Source organism: Typopeltis vanoorti, chromosome 2, assembly GCF_054136105.1.
Source record: "Typopeltis vanoorti isolate ZY-2024b chromosome 2, IOZ_Tvanoo_1.0, whole genome shotgun sequence".
Lineage (NCBI taxonomy): Eukaryota > Metazoa > Arthropoda > Arachnida > Uropygi > Thelyphonidae > Typopeltis > Typopeltis vanoorti.
In genome coordinates this window covers 40,792,426-40,819,992 of record NC_143550.1, presented here as the reverse complement: position 1 = coordinate 40,819,992, position 27,567 = coordinate 40,792,426, and the positions used below count along the sequence as shown (strand labels likewise).

Here is a 27,567-nt window from a genome sequence, read left to right as displayed (position 1 = left end):
TAAATAGAATGGGAGAGGAAAGATTAGCAAAACAAGTGTTCTCTGCTAGGTTGGCAGGAAAACGACCCAGAGGAAGACCAAGATATAGGTGGATTGATACGGTACAAAGTGCCTTAGACGATAGAAATATAAGATCTGATAATGTTGGAGTCTTGACAAGTAACAGACTGATTTGGAGGAAAATTGTAGATAGGAAGTTAGTAATGATGTAATTTTTTCATGTAGTACTGTCATATCCTGTACACCCCTTGAGGGTACATGGCAGGAATTTGATGATGATGATGATGATGCAATAATTCTCCTCCACACATTCCACTGTGGAGGAGTGGAATTAAACAGCGTTGTCACTGTATGTCATACTCTGCAGAAAGATAGAGGGAGATTTAGTTTTACATAAAAAGAATTTTTTTTTAATTATTCAGGCAGTGAATAAAAAAAATTCCATGAATTATTTAGTTGCTTTATTCAGGGAATTTTCACTTAGTGTGAGAATCTTCAGTATGATTTGTAACATAGAATAAATTATAAGCATATATAACAGAAGAATTAATACAGATAATAGAATCACAAGCTATAATAGAACAGTATGGCCTAATTATAATTAAAGTGTTATCAAGATTCAGTAAAAGGAATACATTTAAAAAAACTGATGAACAGTGTTAACTAAATTACTTTCCACAGCAGAGATATAGTCAATTGGGTATGTTCAGATTTGGATAATGTAATAAAAATTCCCAACATTCATAATACACATTTTCTATAAAGAACCCTATGATAAAGGATTATCTTTTTCAAGTAAACTCATTGGGGAGGGAGGGGGAAGGACTTATGCTCTGCAAGTCCAGACTATTCTGCTTCATAATATTTGATGAATTTCATATACTCCTCATGATGAACAGCTGCAGAACTTCCAGAATGGCTAAAATAAGAAAACCAGAAGAGCAAGGGTTTTGATAACACAAGGAATGCTAGTGAAGACATATTCTTCACAAATAAAAATGAAACAATTTTCTGGACAGGAAGGACAGAATGCAACTTGAAAATCAAGAGTTCAAAATACCTTAGCAATGTGCTTGAAAATTCCTCATGAGAACTGGCCACGCAGTTACTCATTTCTAAAGCAGTTAGAGATGGAGAAGCATTATATTTGTTTATGGAATTGTCAAAGAATTTCATATTCTTTGCGAATCAGATGGAGATTAATTCTCAGCCTTTTTTTTTTTTTTGGAAGAAAACATTATTATTATCATAGCAACATCTTCTGTGGAGTAAGCAGACTGATAGTGGGGGATCCGCTTAACAAGCAACATTACATACTGGACCTTAAAAACTCGTTTACATCTCCTAGTATTCACAAAGCAATCTGGAAATGTGTTCCATTCACCCAGCAGTCTCTAAAAAAATCTGCTTCTCAAACTCCTCTTCACATAATTACAAAATGTCCAGGAATCATCATCTGTTCTTCCCTCTTCACTTTCCAATCTTTCTAACATTCTCTTTGTATAAATTCAGTAAAATACCCTCAATAAATTAAACATCTCTATCACATCATCTCATTTTCTGTCTATTCACCAAATTCTATATTTTGCATTCCCTCAACCTCTCGCCATAATCAACAATCCAGTCCTGATATTGCCTTGGTTACTTAACTCTAGAACATGTTTTGTGCTCTATCTCACCACTATTAATTGCCAAAAATCTGGCACTATAAGAAATTTCATTCACTGGGCTCATTCTTTGATTCAGGGTTAGATACACGATGACAAGAAACTCAAAAAATCTCTTCTCTATTATGGTTTTGCAATATTTCATCAATAAGGCCATATGCAAATATATTTATTCCATCTTCAAATATTTGGTTCTGGAAAAGATTAACTATGTTACCATATTTCGAGTCTGTGGAATCTCCTGATACTGTGGAAATAAGGTATGGCCTCAGAATCAGGTATTGCATTCATTTTACCCAAAAGCTTTACTCATTTTTCAGATTCTATGAAATTTCCTTATGCTAGTAGAGGTTTCCTATTCTGATTATCACATTCGATGCAATTTATTTTGAGTCAATCTGGAGGAGATGTAACTGGCTGGATGAATATTTCAATGATCTACTCTCCAGCCAAATGCTATGACTTTTAATCTCACTGTGTGTGTTAACATTTGTGATTCTCTTTAGGTGGGAGAATGAATTCAATCACCCAGCGTGAGACTACTATGCAACTTAATAGAGACTAGAAGCAGTGGTTTGAAAAGCTTATTTGGCCTCCACAGCAGGGTTTTAGGATTACATTCATGTATTTTCATTTTTTATAATTTAAAATAAATTAAAAAATCCATAGTTCACTCATGATCCTGATTTACTATAGGTTTACAACATTTAGAAAATGGAAGGAGACATTAAAAGAACAGAATAAGATTACTGTGAACCAGAACAGTCTATATGAACAACTTCAGAAAGACTACATAACACAAGTTTTGAAGCAATATTGCATCATCCTAATTCTTGTAGAAAGGCTTATACATTGGTTGCACATGATTACTAAATAACTTAAGGAATTCACAACGTATACTGAAATATAAATTAAAATAAACAACTGAATCGTTTGACCTTCCTAAAACGCTGCCGGTATAATCAGATAATCCCAAATTGTCTGAAATTTAAGCACCGTTTCTTTTCACAGAAGGGTCTCTGAATTTATAACCGCCCTAGCTTTGCCCTACTACAAGAACAAATTACCAGTATGCGCTTTCTCCTAGCTGATGCAAACAAAGCTATTCAGGTGCTAGAGGAGGAGCTTTCCAACACGCTCAATCACGAACTTTGAACAATTCTATATGATGTCTCATGCACTTCGGCAGATGAAGAATTTGAGAAAATACAGAGTTGACATGAAAAGCCAAACGGCTATTTTTTTCTGGCGAGGTTGATAAGTTAAGGGGGATAAAAATCCCTCATTGTTTTTCAGCCAGTAAGCGAAACTAAGATCAAAAACTACGATCTGAACGTTTCATGCCGATGAACTGTTGGTGGATCCAAGCGTAAGTGCCCACTTGGTAGTGCCACACCAAGGCAACTCGTTGCAAAGGTGGAGCAAGCTCCCTCACTATTCTTGATATTTTCTCATAATGTAAAAACACACAGCTCCTAGGAGATGTAGTACTGTTTTACATTATGAGGAGAGGTCACTACCCAGACCGGTTTCAACCTTTTTTGAGGTCTCATCAGTGAGTAGCTAGACCTAGAATATCAGAGTTTAAGTGAAAAGAACTTGCATACTTTTGCTATACTATTGCCAGATCTCCTAGGAGCTGTGTGTTTTTACATTATGAGAAAATATCAAGAATAGTGAGGGATCTTGCTCCACCTTTGCAATGAGTTGCCTTGGTGTGGCACTACCAAGCGGTCACTTACGCTTGGATCCGCCGACAGTTCGTCGGCATGAAACGTTCAGATCGTAGTTTTCGATCTTAGTTTCACTTACTGGCTGAAAAACAATAAGGGATTTTTATCCCCCTTAACAGAATTGGCATATCAGGAAATTTTATAATTTACAAAAGAACTCTACCTCCGAACCAAAACTACCACTCAACACTGTAGTCAACCTTTCTTCGTTATTTTGAAGCCTGAAGCACTCAATGCTCTTGCACGTGGCCACAAGTTCTCCATTACTTCCAGAAAAATACCAGCCGAAGAAATAATGATCCAGAGTGAACCCGGGATCCGCCACCTTTCAAACTACATCGCCAACAATATTAGACTGGATGTAGCCTGTGTTCTCACCAAAGCAAGACCACCAAAAACCAACATATCCAATAGTGAATATAAGGCTTTACAGGAAATAAAGAAAAACAAAGAAATAGTAATTACCAAAGCAGATAAGGGGAAAGCCACCGTGGTGCTCAACCAAACTGACTACACAAGTAAGCTTAATGCTTTATTATTAGATTGGGCTACTTACCTGCCTAATGAATACAATCCCACCAACTCACAAATGAGAAAACACCACAGGCTCCTTAAGAAGGTCACTTCTTAGCCTGTGGAAGTTACTAACAAACTAAAACTTTTTAACTCTAGACCTACCCCCCCCCCTGTATATATGGGCTCCCAAAAATACATAAACAAAATATGCCATTACGTCCTATAGTGGATGGCATTGATTCCCCCACATACAAATTAGCCAAAGTGCTCACACACTATACTGGCAACACACCATCACACATAAAAAACTCAGCCCACTTCAAAGGCAGTGTAGAAAATCTTACACTCCAACATACTGACATAATGGTCAATTTGATGTCTCCTCCTTATTCACAAATGTCTCACTCAAGGAAACCTTAGAACTCATCCAAGCCAAATTTCCTCCCGATATCTCAGCCCTGTTTCAGTTCACAACGAATTCAGGCTATTTTGTTCGGCAGAGAAAATTCTACAAACAGATAGCAGGGACAGCCATGGGTTCACCACTCTCCCCACCCTTGGCCAACTTCTTTATGGAGACTTTTGAAGAGAACGCCTTAAACTCTGCCCCACAAAAACCTACCATATGGCTTCACTACGTTGATGATGTATTCGCTATTTGGCCACATGGTTCTGATACCTCCTCTCCTTCTTAACGCACTTAAACAACCAACACCCCAGAAAAAGAGAAAAACAACAGCCTCTCTTTCCTAGACACACTAATCACCTGCCAGCCTGATGGAACCTTGGTTTTCTCAGTTTATAGAAAACCCACCGATACAGGGGTACATTCACCAACAATCCCACCACCACCACCCCTCACAACAATACGGAGTTATTAAGACACTATACAACAGGGCTAAACTAATCTGTTCAAATGACAATGCCCTAATCACTGAACTAAATCACATCCTCAACACTTTCTCAGCCAATGGCTACCCCCCCCCCAAAAAAAAATCCAAAAAATATTGAAACCAGTAACCCACAACCTCCCCCCCCACACACACACACACAACAAGGATTACTCTAAATCCATCACCATTCCCTACATTCGAGGTGCATCGGAAAAAATTACCAAAATCTTAAAAAAAAACCTGACTGACCTCTTGTTACAGATCATATAGAAAATTGGCATCCCTTTTCTGCTCCACTAAAGACCAACCACTTCCCCCAGACCTACCTGGTGTATACCAGGTCTCTTGCAGCTGTAAGCTGTCCTACTTTGGCCAAACAGGCAGGACGAATATCAGAATTTCTGAACACAAGGACTACATCTGGTTTCACCAGTACATCCACTCTGGGCTTGCAGACCATGCTCTGGATACATGCCACAGAATATGGTGGAAGAAAACCACAGTAATACACTGCAGCAAGTTTAAATTTGAAAGACTATTCATAGAATCAGCCTTAGCCCTAAGAAACATGCCAAACCTCAACAAATTTGGATGCATGAGACTGCCCCAAATTTGGGAGATGTACATCATGAGAACCTCAGCCCAACAGCCAAGAATACTAATATAGCCTGCTGGGGGGGGGGGGGGGGGGGCACCATCAAGACTTTAGGAAAAATAGTAGTAACCTCTCTTCGACCTCATTTGCTGTTTTTAGTGCCTGCATGCACATGTCTTTATCTTATGTTCCCATGAAGATGGCAATGTGACGTTGCCGAAATATATGAAGTATATATTAAAGTTTATTTTAATTTACATTTCAGTATATGTTGTGAATTCCTTTAGTTATTTAGTAATCATGCATCATCCTAATCTGAACAGATATGAAACTATGATTATCACTGCTGTGGGAAGTAGGTTTTTTTTTTTTTTTTTTTATTTTTTTTTAATATATACCTTTTATTGAACCTTGCTAGGGTAATGGTCATAAAACCATGCTCCTCTATTACATCTCATTATTTGAACTCTATTTATTAGTCTCCTATTATGTACATTTGTGTTAGTGTTCCATCTTTCAAATCATACTGATTTGACATACAACTGTAATTTGTACTTAATGATTTTCTGGAAAATTGAAAAAGAGGTGACTGATCCTAAAGGAGAACAAAAATAGAACCACTTCCCAAAAGCAGTGCTAAGTTATGTTTCCAATTTTTTCTTTAATATATATATAATATATCTGATCCACACACAAGAAATGCTACAAGGCACACTAGTGCAATGTATGAGAAAGATTAATAGAAGAGACAAGAAGTCCGTTTGCATTTTGCTTGAATAGCTGAGGGTTGTAATCTTTGGGGAAGGCAGAATGGAGGAGACTGTTCCAAAGGACAGAAAGAGGAGGCACTGAAGTTGGTTTGGTGAGTTTCAAGATGGACTGTAAAAGGGTGGTTACCAGTGGCTCTTGTTTTAATGATTTTGAAGAAGATTGGAGGAATAATAGTGACCAATTCAGCAGGGCACTGTCCATGAAAGTATCTATAGATGAGACACAAGGCAGAAACTGAAATGTACGAGGGAAAGAGAGAGAGAGATTGAAGTGGGTTTATAAGAGAGCGCGACCATTAATTAGCCAGACTGCCCTCTTCTGGATAGAATGACATTCCAAAGAGGATTTTGATACACCACCAAATGTGGGAGTATGAAAGTATCTTCAGGACTGGTCGGAACTAGTCTGGGTAGTGGCCCCTCCCTTAATGCATAACATTATACATATCCGCAAGGAGATGTGTTTTGCATTATGGGAGATACTGAGATAGGAGTGATATTAGCTTGCTCCACCTTCACAAGTTGTCCGGTGTTGTACTACCTTACCACAGTCCTAAAGATACTTTCAGGCACAAACTTTGTTTGCTCACACTTGGATAAAGGATTAAACTAAATTTATTATAGTCTAACCAAGTGAAAAATAAACTTTCGATATCAATATAGTGCATGAAATGTCATATAAAAAGACAAACCTTCATCTAGATTTTGTGCAGGAAGAAAGTATTTAATAAAAATAAAGGTATATAGGAAAATCTTATCTTTTTAGTATTTAGAATACTTTCTGGATCATAGCTTTAGCCCACCACAACAGTACTGATATGTTAAAGTTTTTTTCTGAAGAGTAATACCATATTGTAAAAAGGCCTGAATGGACTGGTCATGACAAGATGCAAGGTATTTGCAGGCCCATGAAAATACACTACTTGACTTTTGTTGTAAGAAACTTGGATTAATTTGATGCATTTAACATTTACACTTTGTTCCAGCAGAACATCTAAGAGAATGGTACTGGCAATGGATCAAATGGTTTATCATAATTGATAAACTCAATGTATATTATCCAGTAAGACTGGATAATAATTAGAATACAGTTAGAATACAGAGGTAGTTTCTTACTGAAATAACTTATTTTTAAGATCTCTTCTCTATTGTGTTCTCTTGTTTTTTAGCTCAACATACCCTGTTTTGATATTCCTTGCTAGTGTTATTTTCCAAAGACTTATTAATGCAGTGTTAGCATTCCATGTCCTTTCTGATAGCTCTATTTTAAAAGTTTGAGTTGCATATTTGATTTCATTTTAAGGAAGTCATTCCTACTCTTGAACAAAAATTCTCATTCTCTTAATGTTTCAGTATTTTTGGTGAAAACCTTGGCTATTTTATTCAAATTTTTGTTGATGACTGGTTTACTTGAATCTTCAATTGGCATTTTCATTTAGCTGCAGAGTAAGCTAGGTATCTATTTCACTTTCTTCAGATATATTCTGTAGTTTTCTTACTGATATTTATTTGTTCTTAACCATTTATATCTATTTTTATTAAGATAAATCAGAAGGGTGCCCCTAACTAATTAGGATCTGTATGATAATCATTATCTGTTCTAAACAACTTTTGCATTTGGAATTAACATGTAATCTATGAAATTGCCTGAACCTTAAACAGCAGTGACTGTATGCCAATCCCATCTCCAAGATTTTGGAAGTGATTACTATCAACTATTCATATATATTTTTTTTTTAATCTGCACAAACTTTTACAATTTTTCATTTGAATTCTAATGGTGTAATCCTGTTAACTCAGCTACTAGCTTGTGACTGAGACACGAGTTAGTAAGCATATTCTACGTGATTCATTCTTATGATTCATATTTTGGATATAGTTACTGGTCTTTCTCCCTGATGATGTTCATGTTACATTGAATGAAATATATCAGTTTTCAAATAAAATGCTATATATATATATATATTTTTTTTTTTTACATTTGTATAAGTATCTAAAAATATGTCTACTATACATGTTCCCTAATTGACAATGCAATCTATTTCAACAGTCAAGTTATTTGGAGAACACCATGTCCATGCTCTTTTAGAAGGTATCTATCACTGTCAGGATTGACTTAGAACAAACTAAACCAACATTCCTCTGAGGTTTCAAGATCCAAAGCTATACTGTAAAATCAATGCTTCTTCAAATGAAAGTATCTTCTTCCTACTGATGTAATAATATCCCTTCCTAACCACTAACTGGGTGTGACTATCTTTATTTGCTGCAGCCACAATGTTGTACCAGTCATCAACTCAAACATAACTGAGTTTGGTGATATACAGATCTTGATTATTGCCATTACTATACCTTGAGATGTTTTAATTTAAAGAGGCTACACGTTCAGAATATCCCTTAAGCTCTATTATTTTGGTCTCCATTTGTTTCATCAAGAATCCCACTCCATACTGGCCCTTGGTTTCTCCAATATGATAAAACAAGTACCCATACTTCAAGTCAATGATCTGATCTCAACATCTCCATTCAGTATAAGGTTTAATGGAATAAAAACAACACAAATAAATAATTAGACACATATTTTATCAATTCTAAATTTTATCTCAGTCACTGAAACATCATCAGGAAAACAATATTAAAATAGTAAAATCACACACAACAATAAGCAGAAAAGATTAGATTGAAAGCTCTTAAAAGTCCTATGAGAGGGTGGCTAGCTTCAGCTACTGGGCGAGATGCTTAAGAATTAAAGCTTCTCAAATCTTGAAAAGTATATATGATAAGTTGCAAGAACAAGGAACCCTATGAACACCTGGAACAGAGAGAGGAGGTAGAAAAATCTTGGGAGGACAGATGATGATAGCAGCCAGATTTCGATGAGATTTGAATGCAGTGCAGTGATTGTAATTTTTCTGAAGTTCTATTTTTTCTAAGATATCCCAGATATAAAGAACAATAATGGCATTATTATAGTCGGCATGTTGAGAAGGAAGTGAGAAGCAATTAATTTTATCATTATTATGTGCCATCTCCAGAGAGTTCAAGGATACATCGAGGGAGGGCACCAGCTCTCTGTTTCCACCACTCAATCCACCAGCTACAATAAACTGCAACCACACCAACGCCATCTACTGCCCATTACCACCACCACTAGTATTTTCACAGATAATCACAAAAATCCATGCCCACAGCAGGATTTGGACCTGCAGTTCGAGTGTATCTGCCCTCCAGCCAAAAGGCTGGAGGGCAGATACACTCGAACTGCAGGTCCAAAGTCGGCCAACCAGGCCAGGCTTAAAGACTCATTGAAGGCGAGCACTTACTCTACACCTCTCCATCTCCACCAGCTACAATAAACTGCAACTACCATCACCATCTACACAATCTACCACCCACCACCACTAGTATGTTCACAGACAATCACAAACATCCATGCCCATGGCAAAACCCACAACCTTTTCACTGGAGAGCAGATACACTAACTACTCAGCCAACCAGGACAGCAAAAAAAAAAAGTTCCTCTAGTCAGTGACTAGAATTGAACTTCAGTCTCCATGGCCTAGTGCCGTGGATGCAACTTCCACTGAACTACACAAGTTGGCTAAAACAATAAAGAAATTACCGTATTTGCAGGCGCATAAGATGTATTTTTTTCTTTGAAAATAGGTCTGAAAAACAGAGTGCATCTTATACGCCGATACTTAGTTTTTTATTACTTTCATTTCTCGAAATTTTCTCTGTTCTGAGTTACATGATTTTTTTCTTGCTTCCTTGTGGTGTGGGAGAGCATTCCAGTTACGTTAGTTATGTATTTCATAACTGAAATGTTATGTATTTCATAATCTGGAATATATTCTAATATTTCAGTTATGGATAGATAACATTTGGTCTAGGCGCTCTGACAGACTGTTGAAGAAGCCTGCCCTGCAAGTATGGGATCAGTTTCGTTCTCACAGAACATAAGATGTTAAAAATAAACTCACGGAATTGAAAACTCAGTTAGCTATAATTCCAGGAGGTCTAACTAGTCAGCTTCAACCTTTAGATGTCAGTATTAATAAACCATTTAAGGGATTTATGAAGGGGAAGTGGAACAATGCATCCAGAAGACTGCTGGATGCAGTCTTCAGATTTTGAGGTTACGCCATCAGGAAGAGGCCTAGCATTTCACGTTTCTGGGTGGGTCCAAGTTTCATGGGATGCTGTGAAAACTGAGACAGTGGTTAAATCATTTAAGAAGTGTGGCATTAGTAATGCACTGGATGGAACAGAGGACAATTTGTTGTGAGGCATCATTCTGATTCTGAAGAGGTTTCAAGTGTCTCTTATTTAGCTCTGGCGATGAATTTCTGAGTTTTGATGAAGAAGATTAAAAGGTGGTACTCTTTCCTAGTTAGATTAGGTATTTGTTGAAAGTAGACCTACTTATTACTTTATATTTGAAACACTATAAATTCATTATAATATTCAATGATAAAGTTTTTTTTCCTAAAAAAAGTGTACAAAAAATGGGGTGCATCTTATACGCCGGCAAATACGGTATTTATTTTATTATTATTATATTATTACGTGACACCTCCAAAGAGTCCAAAGACTCATTGAGGGATGGCACCTACTCTACAACTCTCTGTCTCCACCAACTACAGTGAACAGCTACTAACATCACCTACACCAATGCCATCTACTGCCCACTACCATCACTAGTATTTTCACAGACAAACATCCATGCCCACAGTGGGATTCAAACCTACAGCCTTTTGACTGGACAGCAGATATACTAACCACTCAGCTAACCAGGCCATAAAAAAAAAAAAAAAGAAAGAAAAAACAATCTCCATACGAGACTGGCTAACTTAACAGATAAAGGTTCCTCATCATGGATAGGAATTGAACTCAGGTCTTTCTGACCAAAGGACTTCATCTATGCTGACTGAGCTACGGAAACTCCATTTGTTAATGTTTTTGGCATTGTAACCATGCATAAGGTCTGATGAAAAATGCAGAGTTCAGTAGTAAGTTCAACCTGAGGAGAACAGAGATTGGAGGCTCTATTAACAACAGTTTTAATAACACTATGCTGTTGTAATTCTTGTTGATAAGCTTATATGTTGGTAACACAACTATTAAATTATTTCAAGAAATTGCAACATATACTAAATATTAATTAAAAGAAAATTTTAATTACTATAGGAACATAAAACTATGATAAGTGCACGCAGGCACTAACAACGAGCAAACGGGGATGCCATGAAGATGGCAATATAACATTCCTGAAATATAGGAAGTATTGATTAAAGTTTTCTTTTAATTAATATTTAGCATACATTGTAATTTCCTGAAATAATTTAATGACCATACTGCTGAGGGGTAGGGATGGTGGGAAAGTGTATATCTACCAATGTGCGTGCGTGTGGGAGTACTGTAAACAGAGAAAGAAAGGGTGCTATTGGGAAGACATGATTAAAGTATCTAGGAAAGGCAATCTATTATTATTTTCTTTTTCTATAATGAACTGGATTCTGGGATGCTATCTACTGAGATGGAGGAGGAAGGAGTAATGTGTCTCAGCCATGTGGTCAAATAGAGAACACATAATCAATGTACCTTAGCTAAATAGAAGGTTTGAGACTAGCAGTATAACACTTTCCATTAACACAATACCTATCATACATCTCCTTAAACTAATTCACTATTGGGGTGCTCACAACCATCTCTGGCAATCCATTCACTCATTCACCACTCTCCAAGTAAAGAACCTAGTCCACACACACCTTTACTAGCCACACTCTTAGGCAACTTTCAAGTGTGACTCCTTGTTTTCCCCTCACTCTCCATGCATTGAAAATTTAATTTTGTGTCAATTTTATTGAATTTCTTTAGTAACTTATAAGTTTCTATCATGTTCCTTCTCCTCCACCTTTCAGCCAAAACTCTGAAACCAACATACCCCCCTTATATTTATCCTCACAGGGAACATTCCACAGACTTGTCATGAGCTTGTTCACTCATCTCTGAATCCTCTCCACCACCTCACCAGTCCCTTAGAAATGCAGGTGATCAAATCTGTGTGCAGTAGTCAACATGTGGCAACTTTCAAGTGTGACTCCTTGTTTTCCCCTCACTCTCCATTCCACTCATTCACCACTCTCCAAGTAAAGAACCTAGTCCACACACCTTTACTAACCACACTCTTATAAAAAGGGATAATAACCTATCTAATCTTTACTTGTCAATATGTTTTTTTTTCAACATCCAACTAATTCTCTGAGCTATTTTGCCAACTCTTGCAATATGTCCTCTGGATTTCAAATCTCTATCCAGACCCTAGCCTCATCCTTTCACCCCAAAGTACAAATTTTACATTAAATTAACAATCTTTGTCATTTTTCCTGCACTGCCAATTTATTAGGCATATAGTATTCTTGGGTCAGCTATCTGTGAATATGCAGAGAGAAACTGATGAGGCTAAGAATCTCACAGTTAAGGTGGATAAGAAGTTAAAAGTTCAAAGTCATGTATCAAAGACTGCAAATACAACTCAGAAGTGTAACACTGAAATAAACACTGATGTGCAAGGATAAGGTCATTTTGATACAACTGTGTGAACTACCAAGCACAGATTTGGTCTCCTGGGTTTTGATGGAATGAAGATGTGGAGAGAGTGAAAAGAAGAATTATCATGTAGGACAGATTAAGCATGTGAACTGCAGACTCAGACACTGGTAAACAGAAGAAGTGATACGATGTGGACATATAAACCTCTGAAAAGGTGTTATAGTATATTGGTAGAGGAAATTTTGTAATATGCAGACAAGGAAGGGAGGGAGGGATGGATCTGTGGAAGTTGAATTTGTGTTCAGTTAAGGAAGTGTGGAGAGCTAACTTTTCTCTCATAGAGCAGTGAGTCAAACAGTTTGCCAATTGAAGAAGCGGATGCATGTAGTATGAAGAGACGATATGACAATTGATGTATACCTTCCTTTAATGAGTCCCTGATTCCCTGGATGTCTTCCTTTTTCTTTTTTTTTTTTTAAAACAAACAACAAAGTTTATAAGGCCTCTTGAACCCATTTGGAATGTAGCCCTGTGCATTTTAAGAGGCAGATGCAATCCAATTTAATTAAGAATGGAAGATAATCAGTGCATTATGAGATATCCAATTCTCTTTATTTAGTACTTTTACACCCTTTATATAAGATATGCTTCAGTAGCTGTGTGGAAATGGTGTTTGCATCCATAGTGTTAAGTTCAATTCTAGCTGCTGATTTGAGGAACTTTTTCTAGCCTTCTCTAACCAGTTCCTGAGTTAGTCAATCTCCACTACAGAAAAGTCGCATTATTACACACATTAATACATAGCGTTATGGTCAAAGAGACAGTGGCACCTGTCTACTGGACTATCTTCTCCACATGCTGTTTGAAATCTTTAATAGTCAAGTCTGCAATCAGCTAAGGGTAAAGACTGGACGCACCCCCCCCCTCCAGTTTCCAAAAGTTCATTAAGGATAAATGGCCCTGCCTATTCCCTTTGGGGGAACAAAATGCAATTAGCAACACAGACAATGTTTATCATCATCATCATATATGCTGAGTACTTACAAATATACAATTAATATATTAATATTCTATTTTCTGTTCATCACAGAGATTCAGTATAAAATGCTAAGCCAATATTTATTATATAAATGTACATAATTTTTTTCTAAAAATAATAATGACTGTAATTTACATCTTTTTACATACATATTTTCACAGCTGCATTTATAATTCTATATTTACAATAATGCAATTGCATACATCCTTGTAGCTTGTCTGAGGACCGTAATCAGCTACTGCTATATGTGAGTTTATTTCTATGTTGTTAACAGTTCTGACATATACCACTGAATGAACTTGGGAAACATATGCAATACACATGGAATGTGATGGTGCAGCACTGCATATAACCTAGAGATTTAGTGTTTTGCATTAGATATGTAAGTTATATTCAGTATATATTTTTCTGTCAGAGTGCAATCTTAAGGCTCTTTTTTGACATAACAACTGTTGTATTTAGCTGATATAGTTAGTTATCATTGTCTTACTTGTCATACTCTCGGGGGATCCTGTAACTCCCAGAGTGCGTCCCCTGGTTGGCGGATAGGGGAGCCCACCATGTGTGTGTGTGTGTGTGCACGTGTGTGTGTGTGTGTGTGTGTGTGTGTGTATGGTGGGGTGGTCCAAATATACTGAATAAGAACTCGTGGACCAACAGGGCCATCATCTTGATTGTAAGGGAAGCAGCAGCACTCCTATGGACCCCTAGCTGGATCTATCATCTCCTTCTACTACTTTGAGGAAGATCCACTTACTTTAATCTTTCCTATAAGGCTATATCAACCAACTCTTCTTATTTTATGACCCCTATGCTATTAGACTACTCGAGGGCCATGGGGTCTTTTCATTTCTGGCCTTACAACTATGCTCTCTCTATAAATCTTACTATAATTCCTCTATAATTCCTTACTATAATTCCTCTATAATTCAATTAATAAATTCCTCCAGAATTTATTAATTGAATAATTAACGATTACGCTATTCGGCAGTAAGGAATGATGACTGATTCAGCAGCAGTTGCAAGTGGCATATCGCCAAGTCCTCCGCCATTTAAGAACTCAATTATTAGCAATATCATAAGGGACTTTGTGGCATGTAGTACTTGCGGCATGTATGCGCCTGGGGAATTAGATATGTGGCTTGTGAAAGAGAGCGGAGAGCGTATATGCGCAAAATGCAGGCAGTTGGAGGAAATAAGTGCATTAGAAATATCGATATCAGACTTTGTTGCTCCAGGAACGGGGAATGAATGTAGGAAGACAAGTAGTGTGATAGGAGAGAATGAAAAAAAGATATATATGAATGAGAAAATAATAGTTGATAGTGTGGAAGGTGTGAGTGACTGTGAAAGTTTAGGAGATGGTTTTGTTTGGGAGAGTGAATTTAGATTAAGAGTTACTGACCTGCAGAGGGAGATAGATGAGCTGAAAGAGGAGGTGGAATGTCTTGCGAATGAGAGCAGAAGTATGAAAGATAAGATTAGGAGAATGGAAGAGATCAATGCAAGGAGAATCAGCGTAGGAGAGAGAGAGAATTTAAGGAGTATGAGTGAGAGGTATGGGGGTGCTAGAAGAGAAGAGAATGGAAACAGTAGTACAGAGGGAATGAGAGAGAGGTATGGGAACGCTAGCAGACGAGAGGATGGAAACAGTAGGAGAGAAGGAATGAGAGATATGGAAGTGCTAGAAGAGGAGAGAATGGAAACGGTAGGAGAGACGGAATGAGAGAGAGGTATGGGAATGCTAGAAGACGAGAGGATGGAAACAGTAGGAGAGACAGAATGAGAGAGAGATATGGAAGTGCTAGAAGTGGAAAAAATGGAAACAGTAGGAGAGAGGGAATGAGAGAGATGTATGGGAGTGCTAGAAGAGGAGAGAATGGAAACAATAGGAGAGAGAGGTATGGGAATGCTAGAAGAGAGAATAGCAGTAGAGGAGAGGGAATGAGAGAGACCTATGGGAATGAAAGAAGAGGAGAGAATGGAAACAACAGGAGAGAGAGGGAATGGTAAGACGTATAATGTATGGCGACTCAATGATCCGTGGTGTTCAAGATAGGATGCCAGGAGGAACAACAGAAAGGGTGGCTATGGCAAGTAAGAGAGGTGAAAGGGTGAATGAGATGATTGTGATGGTAGGAACGAATGACTTGAGTGGTAATGTAAGTCGGGCAGCGAGAGATATGAGGTTTTTGCTTGAGACTATATGGAAGAAGACAGAGAGAGGAAAAATAGTGTGTGTGTGTTGCCTAGGTATGATAATGATGAGTTGAGCAGAAGAGCGGTGATATTGAATGGCATAATAGCAAGAATGTGTGACAAGAAAGGACTGGTATATGTGGATGCTTGGAGTGTGTTTGAGGAAAGAGGAAATGTATGTGAGAGACCGTTTACATTTGAATGAGGAAGGACGTAGGCATCTGGAGAGATTGCTGTTCTGAACGAGCCAGTGTGTCCCAGGGAGGATGATAGCAGGAATGGCCTCTTGTGGGAATGGATACTTGGGAGAAGGGACACGATGTCAGGTAACATTGAGCCCAGTGGAGTCTGGAAGGGATAATGCTGGGTATAGAAACAATGGCATTTATATGCTTTATACTAATGTCAGGAGTATCCAGAATAAGGGAGAGGAATTGGTGGCGCAGATAGCATCAGCCTGGCCAAAAATTATTGGGATCACTGAGACGTGGTTGACAGAAGGGGATATAATAACAGGAATAGAAGTCGCTGGGTATAGCATTTTTCGTCAGGATAGGAGGGGAAAAGCGTGGTGGTGGGGTACTGCTTATGATAAGTGATGACCTATGTCCTCTAAGAGTGGAGGCTTTGGAAGGAAGTGAGACAAATGATTTTGAGAGCATATGGTGTGAGGTAGAGGTAGGCAAGACAGGATATTTAGTGGGGTGTTGCTACAGACCCACGAGCACGGAGGATGGGGACCAGGAGATGTTTAGACAGCTAAGTTTGGCAAGTGCAAGAAGAATGATTGTTATGGGAGATTTTAACTCCAGTAGTATAAATTGGAGAGAGGAAGATGCATGTAGCAATAGTGGAATAGAATTTCTAGAATTCTTGAGGGACAAATGTCTTAGGCAACATGTAACAGAGGGAACAAGAGGTTCAAGAGGTTTAGATTTGGTTATAGCATCAGAAGAGTTGATAATAACTAAGATGACATCTCTCCCACCAGTTGGAGAGAGTGACCATATGGTTTTGACTTGGAAAATGAATAGACATGCAGGAGTATCAAAGAGACAGGAACTTATGTGAAATTATAATGCAGGTGATTATAATAGTCTTAGATGTCAACTTCGGGAAGTTTCATGGAGGGAAGAATTGGAAGGCCGGGATATCGTTAGTGCGTGGGAAATTGTGAAAGAATATTTGTTAGCAGCAATGGTAAGTTGTATACCAAGAGTGAAGAAGAGGACACAATTTGGAGTAAAGTGGATGACAAACAATATTAAACAGGAATTGCATGTGAAAAAGAGGCTATGGAAGAGATATAAGGAGACAGGTGAAGAGAGGATGCGTGAAGAATATAAGACACAGGCCAGAAGAGTGACTAGTGTGGTAAGAAAAGCGAAACTGGAATATGAAAGGAGATTGGCCCTAAGAACCAAAGAAAATCCTAGGGAATTTTTTAGTTATGTGGCCAGTAGGAGGAGAAATGACTGTGGAAGAATGATATTGTGGGATAAAAATGGGAATAGAGTGACTGATGCAGAGGACACAGTGGAATTGTTCAATGACCACTTTACTGGAGTATTTCATCTTGGAGGAGTCAGTTTTAATGCTAGAGGGATAGGGCAGGTTCAAGGTTTAGAAGTACAGGAGGAGAGTGTGTTTCAGATACTGAGAACTCTGGATGTCAATAAAGCTTTGGGACTGGATGGTATTTCACCACGAGTTTTGAGAGAATGTGCTAGGGAACTGACAGTGCCTTTAATCTGGTTTTTCAATGAAAGTCTGGCTTTGGCAAAGGTGCCCAGGGAATGGAAGGAAGGTAAGATAGTGCCACTGCATAAGTGTGGTAACAGACTGGAAGTGTCTAATTATAGACCAGTCTGTGTGTCATCAGGTGTTAAGATCTTGGAGAAAGTAGTGAGGGACCGTATACAGCACTGGGCAGATGAGGGTAATGTTATCTGTGAGAGTCAACATGGATTTGTGAAAGGGCGCTCTTGTTTTAGCAATATGCTAGCCTTTTATAATAAAGTTACAAGAACATTAGATGAGGGAAAGGCATATACTGCAATTTTCTGAGACTTAGCAAAGGCATTTGACAGGGTGCCACATGATAAGCTGATATTTAATTTGCAACACATGGGTCTGGATGTCAGATTGGTCAACTGGACTCAGGATTGGCTGTCTGATAGGTATCAGAGAGTTGTGTATGGTGGAGCAGTTTCAAGGAGACAGAAGGTTACAAGTGGGAATCCACAGGGCTCAGTACTAGGACCTATATTGTTTAACCTTTATATCAATGACATTGCCAGTGGATTGCAAGGGAATATTCAGTTGTTTGCAGATGATGCGAAGCTGGGAAGGATTATTAGTAATAGTGCAGATGTGGTAGCCCTGCAAGAGGATTTGAATAAGCTAGATAGATGGGCAAATGAATGGGGGTGTCAGTTTAATGCAGCAAAATGTAAGGTCTTGAGGTTTGGGAAACATCGACGGGATGCTGCATACTCTATGGGAGGAGTTATACTGGAGGAAGTTGGGGAGACAAGAGATCTGGGGTTGATGATTGATAGAAACCTGAAGTTTAGGGGACATATTGCAAAGGTGGTGAAGGTAACACAGAGGATTGCTGCAATTATGAGAAGGACACTGACCTGCAGAGATAAGAGGGTTATCATTCCGTTGTATAAGTCTCTGATCAGACCACACTTGGATTATTGTTCTCAGATTTGGTCCCCAGGATTTGAAGGGGATAAATTAACTGTGGAAAAGATACAAAGACGGATGACAAAGATGGTCTCAGGACTGTACAAGGATAGTTATGAGAATCGGCTGAGGGAATGTGGACTGCAGAGTTTGGCGGATAGAAGAAGGAGAGGTGATATGATTGAGACTTTTAAACTGTTGAGAGGTGGTTACAGGGTTGACACTGGGGAGTTCTTTCACTTGCTTGAACAGCAGGAAGGAGTGATGACAAGAGGCCATCCCTGGAAGTTACGAAAGGAAACTGTGAGCAAGAGGGTGAGGAGTGGTTTCTTTGCATGGAGGGTGGTTGAGCTGTGGAATGCATTGCCTGATAGAGTGGTGAGGGCGAGAACGGTCGAGTTTAAGGAGTGGTATGATAGACTTTGTGTTTCTTAGGGGGGAACCTCCCCTCGATGAGTCTTGACAGACTTTATGTTCTTAGGAAGGACCTCCCACGATGAGTCTTTTGACTCCACGGAGGCCTGAATAATAATAATAATAATAATAATAATCTACTCTTTCCCCCTTCAATATACCCTATTCCTCCTATGGATGAAGGCTAGTTTAGAAGCCCTTAAGGTAGCAGCCCTACCACTGAACTATTCCATCGTCAGGTTAGTCCCCTGACATGGAGAACATAATTCTACTAGTAAGCTGACAGAAAAAGATAATCGGATTGAATCTATAGGAAACGACCCTGGAATGGAAAAGGTAAAACAAAAATAGAAACGACAAAATATAATACACATAGCAAACTGGAATGTAAGAGGAATAGCATATAAAGAAATAGAATTAGACCAATTATTAAATGAAAGAAATTTTAAAATAGCAGTAATCACTGAAACAAAAAAGAAATTAAAAGAAACAACGAGAACTGAAAATTTTAATGTGATATACAGTGGAGTTGACAGAGACCAAAGAGTACAAGCAGGAGTCATGATTTGGATTCATAACTCCCTTTCAAAACAGTTAAAACATTATAAATTATGGAATGAAAGAATAATAGAAGCTAGAATAAAAATAGATAGAGGCTATTTAACAATAATTGGTTTATATGTCCCAGAAGAGGGAAGAGAACAAGATAATATTGATTTTTATAAGCTACAAAACATATATAATAAAATAAATAAAAATGATTACATAATTTTAGCAGGAGACTTAAATGCAAGAATTGGAAACACAAAAATAATAATAATATAGGAATACATGGAGAACACACTCTAAATAGAAATGGTAAAAAATTGTATGACTTTGTAGTTTATAATAACCTAAAAATAATGAATTCCTTCTATAAACATAAAGACATACATAAATATACTTGGGCAGCAAGAGGATGGAAATCAATATTAGATTACTTTTATATAAATGAAAAGACATCAAAATTTTCACTAGATGTTAAGAGTTCACAGAGGATATGAAATAAGCAATGACCACTTCCTTGTTAAAATAAAATTTTAACAAGGAAGTTAAAATTTTATTTTAACTTCCTTGTTTTTTTATTTCTGGGGGACAAAAAACCCAAGTTTCTGGGTGAAAAACCCCATACCTCCGTATGAGACTAGTTAACTCACCTTTCATCGAAAGAGACTAGATAAAGGTTTCACGCGTCATGGACGAGAATCGAACCCAGGTCTTTCCGACCAAAGGATTTTGTCTATACCGAGCTATGGAGACTAATTGTTTCCTGAAGACTTTTTATGATCTACAAATTTTAGCATGTTCCTCATTATCTGCCATTTTCCAATGAAATATGCATTAAGCAATTTAATGTATAAGAAAATATTTATTTACATTTCACAAAATCTGTACAGGACCAAAATTCTTCTTTTGGATAAACTGATGATTTTAAAGAGAAATCACAGTTTTAAACACAAAAAGACATCAATTACTCACTCAAACCTCGAGTTCTTTGGAATTAGTTTATTTGTGCATTCTGTATCAGTAAATGTAATTCTTATCAAACTCAAGGTGCTCAAAGTTACATTACAGAGCAAAGGGTGTTTGTTAAAAATTCAATAGGGATACCAAAATCAAGCTGATAAACCTCCCATATTTAATTACTATGGATAATATTTGTATATACTATGTAAATATATAATATATATATAAATATCAAGAGTGCATGGGAAGCATTTAAAAAATACTTAAATGAAGCAATATCAGAATGTGTCTCAAGAGTTCTAAGAATAAATAGGGTAGGAGTCAAATGGATGTATAATCTTATCAAGCAAGAGATTCGTAAGAAAAGCATGATGTGGAAAGAATACTGTGAGCATATGATGTCAATCATGAAAATTATAAGCAGCAGGCCAGAAGAATTGTAACTGTTGTTTAGAAAGCTAAGTCTGAGTATGAAAAGAAACTGGCTCAGCAAGCTAAAGACAACCCCAAAAAATTATCATTATACTGCAAGTAAATAAAAAAACGAATATGAAAGAATAACTCTACAGAATGCAGATGGTGTGAGGGCGACAGATACAGAAGAGATTGTTCAACTAATGAGTTAAACAATCTCTTATAATTTTACCAAAAACTATAAACCTGGTGTGTGCAACATTACGCTTACTGCTACCTCTTCACTGGATGAAGAAACTCAGGTGTATGAGGAGGTATTAGAGCTGTAACACAAACTGAATAAGAATTCAGCAAAAGGGACTAATGGGATATCAGCATGGATGCTAAAAGTGTTCATCTGAACTAACTATTCCTAATCAGGAATGCAGCTGATATACAGTACTTGCAAAATGATTTGAATATGCTGGAATTGCAGGCATAGGAAAATGGATGTTAGTTCAATGTCAGTAAATGCAAAGTCATGCACTTTGGTGTGATTAGATATACAATACCATATTATATTGTGGGATTATGCTAGAAGAAACTGATACGGTAAGATCTTGAAGTTTAATAGATAAGAAGTTGAAGTTCAAGGGGCATATAGCTAAAATTTCAAATATATCTCAGAGGATAATTGCAATGCTGAAACAAACTTTGACATGAAAAGATAAGGATGTCATTTTGCCTCTTTACAAGGCCTTGATAAGTTCTCACCTGGACTATTTTGTACAGGTCTTGTCTCCTGGTTTCCATTGATTCTCATGCAGTAGAGAGAGTACAAAGGAGTGTTGAAAATGATATCAGGATTGTGAAATACTGATTATAAAGACAGATTCATAATTTGTAGACATTAGCAAACAGAAAAAAGAGGGATGATATGATTGCGACTTACAAACTTATGAAAGGGTCATAGAGGATTTCATTTGATGGAATTTTTCATTTTATGGAGAGTGGGGAAAGGATGAGGGAGCATCCTTGGAAGCTGAGAATGAATGCTGCTAAGAAGGGATAAGGGCTAGATTTTTCTCTCATAAGAGTGATCAGAATGGAATTACCATTGGATGTTGTAAGTGCAAGTAGTGTGAATGAATTCAAGAACAAGTATGACAGCTGGTGTGTAAGTGGGGGAGGGTATGTGGCCTCCCTCAACGAGTCCCCGACTTCCTGGAGGTCTCCTAATAATAATAGTGATTAACAATTTTATTAAATACCTAATATATACATCCCTTAAGAAATTTCATATTGTAAAAAAAAAAAAAAAAAAAGCAGTGAAAAATTATGAAGCTGGATGTAATGAACTCAAGAAGTCAGAATTCCTGAGAGATATTTAAATGTTTAATAAATGGAACAATGTCAACCAAGTGGTCCTACTTTCTCTCTCTCTCTCTCTCTTTTTTAACAAATGAAAGATTTATTTTTCTAACAGATATCACATATTTTAAATGAAGTCAGTAAACCAGTCAAAAAATAATTTTCTATACCTTTCTTATAATTTCCAACTATTTGAATCTAGCTGTACTAAAACTGTCAGGGAACCATATGCCAAATCTAGTCAAAATCAGTTGACAAATGGAATCTACAGCTATCTGCAGCTATAGGTTGCATTTGTACTTTCGGAATTGTCAGGAACAATTATTATTATTATTAATTATTCAGGCCTCCGTGGAGTCAAAAGACTCATTGTGGGAGGTCATTCTTAGGAACAAAGTTTATCATACCACTCCTTGAACTCATTGACTATTCTTGCTCTAACCACTCTGCCAGGCAATGCATTCCACGGTTCAACCACCCTCCATGCAAAGAAACCACTCCTCACCCTCTTGCTTGCAGCTTATTTTCACAGCTTCCAGGGATGGCCTTTGTCATCACTCCTTCCTGCCATTCCACCAAGTGAAAGAACTTCCCAATGTCTACCCTGTAACTGCCTCTCAACAGTTTAAGAGTCTACATCATATCACCTCTCCTTCTATCCACCGAACTCTGCCGTAAACATTCCCTCAGTCAATCCTTGTAACTGACATTGTACAGTCCTGACACTATCTTTGTTATCAGCCTCTGTACCCTTTCCACAGTTAATTTATCCCCTTCAAATCCTGGGGACCAAATTTGAGAACAATAATCTAAGTACGGTCTGATCAGGGTCTTATACAACAGAATGATAACTCGTTTATCTCTGCAGGGCAGCGTCCTCAGTATTGCAGCAATCCTCTGGGTTACCTTCACCACCTTTGCAACATGCTATCTGAATTTCAGTTTTCCATCAATCATGAAATATGAACGACACTAGTAAGAATATCTATATAGGAAGTACAGGAGGAAGAAAATGCAAAAGGAATGTCTTTCTTTTCACAATTTGTAAGCTGTGTGTTGCTGAATACTGATCTGAATAAAAATGGTGAATCATAATATTCAATTAGCCTAGTTTGAGTCTTAGAATTCCTGAAATAACAGCAATCACTGGCATGACTATGATTTAAAATTTGGGATGGACTAATAATATGATTATAAATAATGCCACAGAGATTGATGCTTATACTGGTCCAATGAAATATCCAGGCTGATGAAGTATAAACAAATTCACCCAAATCAAAAAGATAGCTCTAGTCTAATTATTTTTTATAATTTATCATAAAATAAAACATACATGAAAATAAACTTAACAATGAAATACTTTGAGTAAATTATTTTGAAATGAAATGAAAAGCTGATAAATGTTATAAAATATATATTTATTTAAAAACTACTCTACATAATCCACCCAGCCATCCCATTCTATTTGTTAAAAGTATTTCTGTGTGTTGTTTGCATGTGTCCTCTGGCTGGTTACCTGTTCTGCAAAAGCACAGACCAGACTTTCTAGAAGAGGGGGAAGAAAAAAAAAAAAAAAAAAAAAAAAAAAAAAAAAAAAAAAAAAACCGACCTCTGTATGAAACCAATTAACTCACCTTCGATTGCGTAAATCCTACTTATGATTCCTCTGTACTGTACCAAGGCAGTGAGTCATCCTTATGACTGTGCTATGGGAGTGCTATAAATATAAATTACTTTTTCATGTTTATAGCTGCTATTTATTATGGTCACCTAAAATAAACAACAACAAAAAAACTTTAATGATAAGTTTCATAGGAATGAAAATTAAACTACAGGGACATGCTTAGTTATGTACGATGGTGGTCTGAAAAGTTCTCGGCCTCAACCATAGATGGCAACACTATTGGCAAGATTTTTTTTCCCTAAGTTGGTACATCTGTCATAAGCAACCACGTGAAATTGCAAGTCATTCTATCAAGTAGTTCGTTTCATACAGCTGTCTGAAGCAAAAGTGTTGTCTGTATCCCTTGAAATGGATAACATTGAGTATTGTGCAGTTATAAAATTCTTTGTAAAAGGTTTAATGCCAAAAGAAATTAAATTCATAAAAGTTTATGGGCACTCTTCTCCTTCATTTTTTACAATTAAGAAATGGGCTGCCGAGTTTAAACGTGGCCGTACCACCCTTGAAGATGATCCAAGTGAAGGATGTCCAAAAAGTGTAACACCACCAGAAATCGTTGATCAAGTGAACAATATGGTATTGGATGACTGGCGAGTCAAAGCGCATGAAATTGCCGAGACTATAGGAATTCAAAAGAACATGTAGGATATATTTTCATGAAGAATTGCAAATGAAAAAAGTTTTGTGCAAGATGGGTGCCATACTTTCTCACAGAAGATCAAAAACGCACTCGCATGAAAATCTCTGAACAGTGCTTGGAGTATTTTAACAAGAATAAAACTGATTTTGTGCATCAATTTATTACTATGGATGAGACTTGGATTGACCATTACACACCAGAATCCAAATAGCAGTCAAACCAGTGGACAGAAGCTGGTTTTCAGTGCCAAAGAAAGCAAAGTCAATTCCATCAGCAGGAAAGGTCACGGCATTGGTGTTTTGGGATGCTAAAGGCATTTTATTTACTGATTGTCTTGAAAAGGGTAAAACAATAACTGGGAAATATTATTCTGATCTTTTAACCAGACTAGACAAAAAAATTTGTGAGAAAAGACCATTTTGCAGAAGAAAAAAATCATCTTTCATCAGGACAATGCACCTGCCCACAAAGGTGTTTTGGCAATGGGAAAATTAAGGGATCTGCACTATGAATTGTTGGAACATCCACCCTATTCCCCAGATTTGAGTCCCTCTGACTTCTATCTCTTCCAAAAACCAAAACTCTTCTTCATGGGTCAGCATTTTTCTTCAAATCAAGAGGTGATTGCAGATGTAGAGGGATATTTTGCAGATCTTACTGAGAACCACTACAGGGATGGGATAATGGCACTGGAGCATCACTGGAATAACTGTATTAGTCTTAAGGGAGATCATGTTGAAAAATAAAAATAATTTTGAAATTATAAATTAGTTTTTTCCATTGTTAGGCAAAGAAGTTTTCAGGCCACCCTCGTATAAGATGACTATAGGGAAGACCTCAAAAACTAAATTTAAGTATCTTACACTTATGTCCTTTGTGCAATGGACATGGGTGAAGGAAAGAGCAAGAGTAGAAAAGAACAGAGGTTGGACTGCTCATCTAAGGTTGATTATGGGGTGCATGAATAGGAAAATGAGTTGATGGGAAAAGAATAAGGAGGGTTAAGTACTTTTAAGAAAGGATAGAAATGAAAAGGGAGAGATTAATGCTATTAATGAAAAGTGGAAAGATGTGCAGATGAATTGCATCCTATCAGAGTGGCAATCAATAAGACAATGCTGGCAATAGCTTTCAGGCTGTGTAGCGTGAAGGTGAAGTGAACAACTTCAGTTTCCCATTATATTATGTCTGCTATTTCTAGATGCATGAAAATGTTCAGTGTGGGGGAGAGTTAATTATTTTTTATATGACTCCCACCCATGAAAGGTTATAAATGTATAGCACATCAGTACTATATGTAGGCTAAGAATTTTTTCTATTTTTTTTTTATTAAATTATATATCACTATATATCTTATTAAGTAGAAGATCACTGCTTATTTATTTGCATATTTATTAATTTTATACATAATTTGTGGAATTTTCAAGCCACTTCAGGCATCAAATAAGCAGTGATCTCACTAGTGATGAAATTCAGCTCACACCTAAAGACAATCACTAGTCTACAGCAGGATTAAAAATAGTAGCCAGAATGAAAGATGAATATGCTAACTACTCAGTCAAAGAGGATGGCTAATTGTTAAAGAAATGAGATTATCAGGCAAGCAGGTGATCAGAAGGGGAAATATTAAAAATGGAGTCACTAATCAGAGTACCATAAAAATAAAAAGCAACTTTCTGAAGTTCACATTAGGTTAAAAAAAAAGAATGAGTGGGACATGAATAATTAACTTGGTGAAAATGAAAATTGCATTGAGTGCAACAGCAGGAGAAGACAAGAGACAAACAGATGATTTAACATTTGAGACATGAAGTAAACAATGTTAATAAGGCTGCAGGATTGGATAGAATATCACCTTCTGTATAGGAGAAGGTGCAAAGGAATTAGGAATATTCTTAACTTGAATGTTCAATGAGAGCTTCCTGAGCAGTGACAACAGGGAAAAATAGTTTCATTGCATAAAAAAAAAAAAAAATAAATAAATAAATATAAATAAATAATAAAGGGGGGGGATCTTAAATAATGGTGTTGAACTATCAAATAGTTTGAATTTAAGAGATCGTGGTGGTAAAGGTGTTGAAAAGCTGGTTAGAATAAGACAATGGATTAAAAAAATAACTCCTTATAGAGGACAACAATGATTATCCTTATATTTTGTAATAGAGTGGTAAATGCATGGGGCAGAAAAGATGCATAAATAATTAGTTTTCTGAGAAATGATAGTCTATTAGGCATATTAGTGCCAGTCTGTTTGATAAATGAGTGGATATATATGTACATAGCATAATATATAGTAGTGTCACATAGCGAAAGCAGCATAATATAGTAGAACTGCATTTCAGTAGTTTTACTACATTATACTGGGGAACAGAATAAAGGTTAAGGTTTGGAGAGGACACACTGCAAAAGAGGTGGAATCCTTTGGTTGAAAATAGAGTAGAGCAGTGTTCCCAAACTTCTGTCATAAATTCCTTTTAAATTTTTAGTAACACTGACATATCCCCCCCCCCCTCCTCCTCCACAGGAAAAGAATTTGGAAGAAATTATATTTTATTCGAACACAAATTATTAAGAGGCATTTACTTCTTTTAACATTTGGGCTATAATAAATTATAAATGTGCAAAAACATTTTTTAATTATTAAATGCATTTCTAATTATACAATCCCATATACAGTACATACAGTAGAAACAAAAAAATATGAAATTCAGCAGTGTTCTGACTGCCTAGTTCGAACCAGTTGAATTTAAATTTGCAATGCAAACAGTTCAAACCTTGCTATTGGAACAACCCTCTGGCAAAGACAATTTGGGAGAAATTATGTCATTCAGACATGAATAATTATAAAGGCATTTTTTTTTAATTAAGATTTTTGGTTATTAAAAAATTACTTACAGA

The 27,567-nt window shown here is 36.9% G+C and overlaps 1 protein-coding gene across 5 annotated transcripts in view; it reads right to left on the bottom strand.

Moving 5' to 3' along the window:
- The window catches only part of LOC150108954 (uncharacterized), a 243,700-nt gene that overhangs the window by 193,334 nt on the left and 22,799 nt on the right, over window positions 1–27,567 (bottom strand). For 3 of the 5 annotated variants that reach the window (XM_090404504.1, XM_090404530.1, XM_090404539.1), the window contains exon 2: window positions 23,980–24,062. The gene's annotated coding sequence lies outside the window, so the exon portion shown is untranslated. Of the gene's footprint in view, window positions 1–23,979; window positions 24,116–27,567 lie in introns of all 5 variants that reach the window. The other 2 variants (XM_090404513.1, XM_090404522.1) reach the window with 2 other exon arrangements.